Source organism: Pseudophryne corroboree, unplaced genomic scaffold (assembly GCF_028390025.1).
Source record: "Pseudophryne corroboree isolate aPseCor3 unplaced genomic scaffold, aPseCor3.hap2 scaffold_368, whole genome shotgun sequence".
NCBI classification, from domain to species: domain Eukaryota; kingdom Metazoa; phylum Chordata; class Amphibia; order Anura; family Myobatrachidae; genus Pseudophryne; species Pseudophryne corroboree.
In genome coordinates, this window is record NW_026970020.1 from 78,354 (window position 1) to 87,028 (window position 8,675).

Genomic DNA, 8,675 nt, shown 5'->3' on the forward strand with positions numbered 1-8,675 from the left:
ACATTGTCACCAGAAGAGCAATACAAAATGTACAAGTGATATATTAAAATCATCTTTCCAGCTTGAATTTCAATGATGCATTGGGGCAACGATTTTGTGAGAAACATCTTCACCCTTAAATAAAGATTTTCTTAATTCCTTACCTGTGTGATAATTAGATATCACCTTGTTTTCGCATTAAACAGACTTCCACATGAGAAAGCAGCAAGGATGCAGTGGCGTTAATGTTTCCTGGTGTCAACTTGTATTATTTCAGTAGACATTGAAATGAGGATGCATCTTGCTGCCTTTCCAATGAAGCAAGTTTAATTTAGTAATAGGTGAAAAACCATCCTTACAAAGGTGTTAATCAGAGACTTGGCTTTGTGGACACTTTTCAGAGAACAAATTTGTTAGCATAAAAATAAAGCCAGAAAATGAAGAGCTGTTTAATCACTCAATTGGATTTTTCTGCCAGCATATTTTTTTTTCTCTGCAAACCACTGCTAAATTGTGCTTCCTCGCTGTTTTTATAAAATCAATGAATCAAATCTAACTCTGATTACATCAGAGAAGGCCAGGTACCCTACACCATAAGAGGGGGTTTGAAATTTTGACTTGTCTACTTAAAGATCACCAAAAGCTGATAACAAGATCAATTACATCCCTGGGTGGGATTGAACCACCAACCTTTTAGTTAATAGCCGTACACACTAACTGATTGCGCCACAGAGACACTTTGCGAAAGTGCATACTGACAAAGGCTAATAAGCATTCATCTAAAACGTTTCCTAGAAAAACTTTAAAAAGTCAATAATCTGGAGAGTTTTTGTAAGATGTTTCTTCCATCAACCAACGAAGAAACACATTGGTACTTTCCCATGATGAGTGAGTGCTTCAGGATCTCTTGCACTTACATGTGCAGCAAAGTACAGCAATGGAAGCATGCTGGGTTCATAACCCAGAGGTAGGCAGATTGAAACTATCCTCTGCTGTATGCTTTTTTTTTTAATTAAAGTAATCCAAAACTGGGATTGATATTTTGGCTCTTTTATTTTTACTTAAAGTACAATAACTTTTACCATTTTAATTTGTTTTAATAGTATATTGACAGTATTGTTTTCTTTCAAAAATCCACTTAATTTTCTTTACCCTGTTATTAAAATGGTAATTGACAAAAACAAACTACATTGTCACCAGAAGAGCAATACAAAATGTACAAGTGATATATTAAAATCATCTTTCCAGCTTGAATTTCAATGATGCATTGGGGCAACGATTTTGTGAGAAACATCTTCACCCTTAAATAAAGATTTTCTTAATTCCTTACCTGTGTGCTAATTAGATATCACCTTGTTTTCGCATTAAACAGACTTCCACATGAGAAAGCAGCAAGGATGCAGTGGCGTTAATGTTTCCTGGTGTCAACTTGTATTATTTCAGTAGACATTGAAATGAGGATGCATCTTGCTGCCTTTCCAATGAAGCAAGTTCAATTTAGTAATAGGTGAAAAACCATCCCTACAAAGGTGTTAATCAGAGACTTGGCTTTGTGGACACTTTTCAGAGAACAAATTTGTTAGCATAAAAATAAAGCCAGAAAATGAAGAGCTGTTTAATCACTCAATTGGATTTTTTTTTGCCAGCATATTTTTTTTCTCTGCAACCCACTGCTAAATTGTGCTTCCTAGCTGTTTTTTATAAAATCACTGAATCAAATCTAACTCTGATTACATCAGAGAAGGCCAGGTACCCTACACAATAAGAGGGGGTTTGAAATTTTGACTTGTCTACTTAAATATCACCAAAATCTGATCACAAGGTCAATTACGTTCCGGGGTGGGATTGAACCACCAACCTTTTGGTTAATAGCCTTACACACTAACCAATTGCACCACAGAGACACTTTGCAAAAAGTACATACTGACAAAGGCTAATAAGCATTCATCAAGAACGTTTCCTAGAAAAACTTTAAAAAGTCAATAATCTGGAGAGTTTTTGTAAGATGTTTCTTCCATCAACCAATGAAGAAACACATTGGTACTTTCCCATGATGAGTGAGTGCTTCAGGATCTCTTGCACTTACATGTGCAGCAGAGTACTGCAATGGAAGCATGCTGGGCCCATAACCCAGAGATAGGTAGATTGAAACTATCCTCTGCTATATGCATTTTTTTTTGTTAATTAAAGTAATCCAAAACTGGGATTGATATTTTGTCTCTTTTATTTTTACTTAAAGTACAATAACTTTTACCATTTTAATTTGTTTTAATAGTATATTGACAGTATTGTTTTCTTTCAAAAAGCCACTTCATTTTCTTTACCCTATTATTAAAATGGTAATTGACAAAAACAAACTACATTGTCACCAGAAGAGCAATACAAAATGTACAAGTGATATATTAAAATCATCTTTCCAGCTTGAATTTCAATGATGCATTGGGGCAACGATTTTGTGAGAAATATCTTCACCCTTAAATAAAGATTTTCTTAATTCCTTACCTGTGTGATAATTAGATATCACCTTGTTTTCACATTAAACAGACTTCCACATGAGAAAGCAGCAAGGATGCAGTGGCGTTAATGTTTCCTGGTGTCAACCTGTATTATTTCAGTAGACATTGAAATGAGGATGCATCTTGCTGCCTTTCCAATGAAGCAAGTTTAATTTAGTAATAGGTGAAAAACCATCCCTACAACGGTGTTAATCAGAGACTTGGCTTTGTGGACACTTTTCAGAGAACAAATTTGTTAGCATAAAAATAAAGCCAGAAAATGAAGAGCTGTTTAATCACTCAATTGGATTTTTTTTGCCAGCATATTTTTTTTCTCTGCAACCCACTGCTAAATTGTGCTTCCTAGCTGTTTTTTATAAAATCACTGAATCAAATCTAACTCTGATTACATCAGAGAAAGCCATGTACCCTACACCATAAGAGGGGGTTTGAAATTTTGACTTGTCTACTTAAATATCAGCAAAATCTGATCACAAGTTTAATTAGGTCCCTGGGTGGGATTGAACCACCAACCTTTCGGTTAATAGCCGAACACACTAACCGATTGCGCCACAGAGACACTTTGCAAAAAGTGCCTACTGACAAAGGCTAATAAGCATACATCTAGAACGTTTCCTAGAAAAACATTAAAAAATCAATAATCTGGAGAGTTTTTGTAAGATGTTTCTTCCATCAACTAACGAATAAACACATTGGTACTTTCCCATGATGAGTGAGTGCTTCAGGATCTCTTGCACTTACATGTGCAGCAGAGTACTGCAATGGAAGCATGCTGGACCCATAACCCAGAGGTAGGCAGATTGAAACTATCCTTTGCTATATGCATTTTTTTTGTTAATTTAAGTAATCAAAACTGGGATTGATATTTTTGCTCTTTTATTTTTACTTAAAGTACAATAACTTTTACCATTTTAATTTGTTTTAATAGTATATTGACAGTATAGTTTTCTTTCAAAAATCCACTTAATTTTCTTTACCCTGTTATTAAAATGGTAATTGACAAAAAAAACTACATTGTCACCAGAAGAGCAATACAAAATGTACAAGTGATATATTAAAATCATCTTTCCAGCTTGAATTTCAATGATGCATTGGGGCAACAATTTTGTGAGAAACATCTTCACCCTTAAATAAAGATTTTCGTAATTCCTTACCTGTGTGCTAATTAGATATCACCTTGTTTTCACATTAAACAGACTTCCACATGAGAAAGCAGCAAGGATGCAGTGGCGTTAATGTTTCCTGGTGTCAACCTGTATTATTTCAGTAGACATTGAAATGAGGATGCATCTTGCTGCCTTTCCAATGAAGCAAGTTTAATTTAGTAATAGGTGAAAAACCATCCCTACAAAGGTGTTAATCAGAGACTTGGCTTTGTGGACACTTTTCAGAGAACAAATTTGTTAGCATAAAAATAAAGCAAGAAAATTAAGAGCTGTTAAATCAAGCAATTTGATTTTTTTGCAAGCATATTTCTTTTTCTCTGCAACCCACTGCTAAATTGTGCTTCCTAGATGTTTTTATAAAATCACTGAATCAAATCTAACTCTGATTACATCAGAGAAGGCCAGGTACCCTACACAATAAGAGGGGGTTTGAAATTTTGACTTGTCTACTTAAATATCACCAAAATCTGATAACAAGGTCAATTACGTCCCTGGGTGGGATTGAACCACCAACCTTTTGGTTAATAGCCATACACACTAACTGATTGCGCCACAGAGACACTTTGCAAAAGTACATACTGACAAAGGCTAATAAGCATTCATCTAAAACGTTTCCTAGAAAAACTTAATAAAGTCAATAATCTGGAGAGTTTTTGTAAGATGTTTCTTCTATCAACCAACGAAGAAACACATTGGTACTTTCCCATGATGAGTGAGTGCTTCAGGATCTCTTGCACTTACATGTGCAGCAGAGTACTGCAATGGAAGCATGCTGGGCCCATAACCCAGAGGTAGGCAGATTGAAACTATCCTCTGCTATATGCATTTTTTTGTTTGTTAATTAAAGTATTCCAAAACTGGGATTGATATTTTGGCTCTTTTATTTTTACTTAAAGTACAATAACTTTTACAATTTTAATTTGTTTTAATAGTATATTGACAGTTTTGTTTTCTTTCAAAAATCCACTTCATTTTCTTTACCCTATTATTAAAATGGTAATTGGCAAAAACAAACTACATTGTCACCAGAAGAGCAATACAAAATGTACAAGTGATATATTAAAATCATCTTTCCAGCTTGAATTTCAATGATGCATTGGGGCAACGATTTTGTGAGAAACATCTTCACCCTTAAATAAAGATTTTCTTAATTCCTTACCTGTGTGCTAATTAGATATCACCTTGTTTTCACATTAAACAGACTTCCACATGAGAAAGCAGCAAGGATGCAGTGGCGTTAATGTTTCCTGGTGTCAACCTGTATTATTTCAGTAGACATTGAAATGAGGATGCATCTTGCTGCCTTTCCAATGAAGCAAGTTTAATTTAGTAATAGGTGAAAAACCATCCTTACAAAGGTGTTAATCAGAGACTTGGCTTTGTGGACACTATTCAGAGAACAAATTTGTTAGCATAAAAATAAAGCCAGAAAATAAAGAGCTGTTTAATCACTCAATTGGATTTTTCTGCCAGCATATTTTTTTTCTCTGCAACCCGCTGCTAAATTGTGCTTCCTAGCTTTTTTTTATAAAATCACTGAATTAAATCTAACTCTGATTACATCAGAGAAGGCCAGGTACCCTACACAATAAGAGGGGGTTTGAAATTTTGACTTGTCTACTTAAATATCACCAAAATCTGATCACAAGGTCAATTACGTTCCGGGGTGGGATTGAACCACCAACCTTTTGGTTAATAGCCTTACACACTAACCAATTGCACCACAGAGACACTTTGCAAAAAGTACATACTGACAAAGGCTAATAAGCATACATCAAGAACGTTTCCTAGAAAAACTTTAAAAAGTCAATAATCTGGAGAGTTTTTGTAAGATGTTTCTTCCATCAACCAATGAAGAAACACATTGGTACTTTCCCATGATGAGTGAGTGCTTCAGGATCTCTATAACTGGCACTGCAGTAGTGCTCCCCAGTCTCCCCCACAATTATAAGCTGTGTGAGCTGAGCAGTCAGACAGATATATATAATATTATATATAGATAATAGATGATGCAGCACACTGGCCTGAGCCTGAGCAGTGCACACAGATATGGTATGTGACTGACTGAGTCACTGTGTGTATCGCTTTTTTCAGGCAGAGAACGGATATATTAAATAAACTGCACTGTGTGTCTGGTGGTCACTCACTATATAATATATTATGTACTCCTGGCTCCTGCTATAACCTATAACTGGCACTGCAGTAGTGCTCCCCAGTCTCCCCCACAATTATAAGCTGTGTGAGCTGAGCAGTCAGACAGATATATATAATATTATATATAGATAATAGATGATGCAGCACACTGGCCTGAGCCTGAGCAGTGCACACAGATATGGTATGTGACTGAGTCACTGTGTGCTGTGTATCGCTTTTTTCAGGCAGAGAACGGATTATAAAGTAAACTGCACTGTCCTCACTAGTAAACTCTCTCCACTCAGTCTCTACACTTCTACAGTAACAGTACTCCTCCTAGTCAGCTCCAGTAAATCTCTCTCAGTCTCTTATAATCTAAATGGAGAGGACGCCAGCCACGTCCTCTCCCTATCAATCTCAATGCACGTGTGAAAATGGCGGCGACGCGCGGCTCCTTATATAGAATCCGAGTCTCGCGATAGAATCCGAGCCTCGCGAGAATCCGACAGCGTCATGATGACGTTCGGGCGCGCTCGGGTTAACCGAGCAAGGCGGGAAGATCCGAGTCTGCTCGGACCCGTGAAAAAAACCATGAAGTTCTGGCGGGTTCGGATTCAGAGAAACCGAACCCGCTCATCTCTAGTTAATATGTCCTTAATATCCACAATCATGTACTGAATGCTCCTTGCCAATATTGGATCTAATCAGGAAATATTATGGTCGACATAGGAATCAGTATCCGAGTCAGTATCAGTGTGTAGTAACTGGGCAAAATAAATTTTTTGCGGGGCCTGAGGGAAAAGAAGCATAGCCATGAACCTCACATCTTTTCTCTACGTCTGTGTCTGGGACACAGATTTATCCAACCTCACTCTGATATTACTGAAACTTTCACCCAGTCAGTTATTGGTGGTGCCAACAGGGCCACCATCATATGTCTGCATTCCTAATATAGTTTCCTCTTGGGAAAAACATTCAGCCACCGACATGTTGACACACATGTACCAAGTACCCACAGACACATCGGCTTATGGGGGATAGACCTACAGTAAATCTGTCAGAGGGACAGATGGGATTTTTCAGCTCACAACCCAGCGTCAAAAGTACACAGTCTGGAAATAATAAACTCTATAGTGATAGACTTGTAACGCTCTATAGGTGTGCTGGTGAGGAAGAAGCCCCGCCGCTGTAATGGCACGCTTCTGTCCCGTTCAGAAACAAATAATTAATTACGCTGGCGGGGTAAGGACAGTGCCCAGGCACTAATGTCCACTTTTGCCAGCCTTTTGTGAGGAATTTATGCTGCCCAGGGTGCCCCCCCCACGCCCTGCACCCTGCAGTGCCTGTGTTTGTGTGGGAGCATGGCGCACAGCATTCCGCTCGCTGCGTGGTACCTCAGAATGCCATCTGTTCTTCTGCTACTCGCCTGTCTTCTGACTTCTGGCTCTGTAAGGGGGTGATGGCAGGCTACGGGAGTGGGCATCTAGGCGTACCCAGCGATCAGCACCCTCAGGAGCTAATGGTGTCCTGTCTGCCAGAAGTAGAGCCATTGAACTCACTAGAAGTTGGTCATACTTCTCTCCCCTAAGTCCCACGAAGCAGGGAGACTGTTGCCAGCAGCCTCCCTGAAAATAAGAAAAACTAACATAAGTCTTTTCAGAGAAACTCAGTAGAGCTCCCCTGTAGTGCATCCAGTCTCACTGGGCACAATTCTAAAACTGGAGTCTGGAGGAGGGGCATAGAGGGAGGAGACAGTTCACACCCTTTGAAAGTCTTAAAGTGCCCATGTCTCCTGCGGATCCCGTCTATACCCCATGGTTCTTAATGTGATCCCAGCATCCTCTAGGACGTATGAGAAAACAAATAACGCACACACGAGGAGGAGAGAACAAAGGAAGCTATAAGGAGGGGAGGGGGGGGGGAAGGTAAGGTAGTAAAGGCTTATTGGATAAACTACAACCTTATACATATTCATTAATGTACCAGTAGTTAGAAGTAGAAGAGCTCTAACAGAAACCACAAAGCTTATCTAAAGCCACACCACACTGGATATGCCCAATCTCATTTGATCTTTGAAGCAAAGCAGTATTGGACTTTGTTACTACCAAGCAGTCTCCCATCCATGTATTATCAGATTCTTTAGGTGTTTTTAAACTACCAACACCCTTTTCTTGGTACATTTAATTTTTACACGTATTCTTTTATGTACCAGAAGTTAGAAGTAGAAAAGCTCTAACAGAAACCACCAGCTCATCTACAGCCACAGCACACTGGATTTGCCCAATCTCTCCTGATCATGGAAGCTGAGCAGTGTTGGTCCTGGTTTTAGTACTTGGATGGGAGACCACAAGGAAATACCAGGAGCTGTGTGTATTTTTACAATACCAACACCATTCTCTTGATGCATTCCATTTTGAAACATTGGGGCAGATCTATTAAGCCTGGTGAACTGATAAAGTGCAAGGTGATAAAGTACCAGCCAGTCAGCTCCTAGCTGTCATTTTTCAAACCCAGCGTGTGACATGGCAATTAGGAGCTGATTGGCTGGTACTTTATCACCATGCAAATTATCATTCCACCAGGTTTAATAAACCGGCCGCTTATTCATTTATGTACTAGTAGTTAGAAGTAGAAGAACTCTAACAGAAACCACTAAGCTCATCTACAGCCACACCACACTGTATATGCCCAATATTACCTGATCTTAGGCCTGGTTTGTTCTTGGATGTGAGACCACCTGGGAATACCAGGTGCTATAGGTAGTTTTATACTACCAACACCGTTCTCTTGATGCATTCTATTTTGAAACTTATTCATTGATGTAGAAGTTAGAAACAGCAAAAATCATCTACAGCCGCATCACACTGGATATGTCCAATCT

The 8,675-nt window shown here is 38.5% G+C and overlaps 1 non-coding gene across 1 annotated transcript; it reads right to left on the reverse strand.

The window, feature by feature from the left end:
• Nucleotides 1–2,980: 2,980 nt before the first annotated feature.
• TRNAN-AUU (transfer RNA asparagine (anticodon AUU)) lies at nucleotides 2,981–3,054 on the reverse strand. Its single transcript has one exon. It is a non-coding gene; the product is annotated as a tRNA-Asn (tRNA).
• Between the last annotated feature and the right edge of the window lie 5,621 nt (nucleotides 3,055–8,675).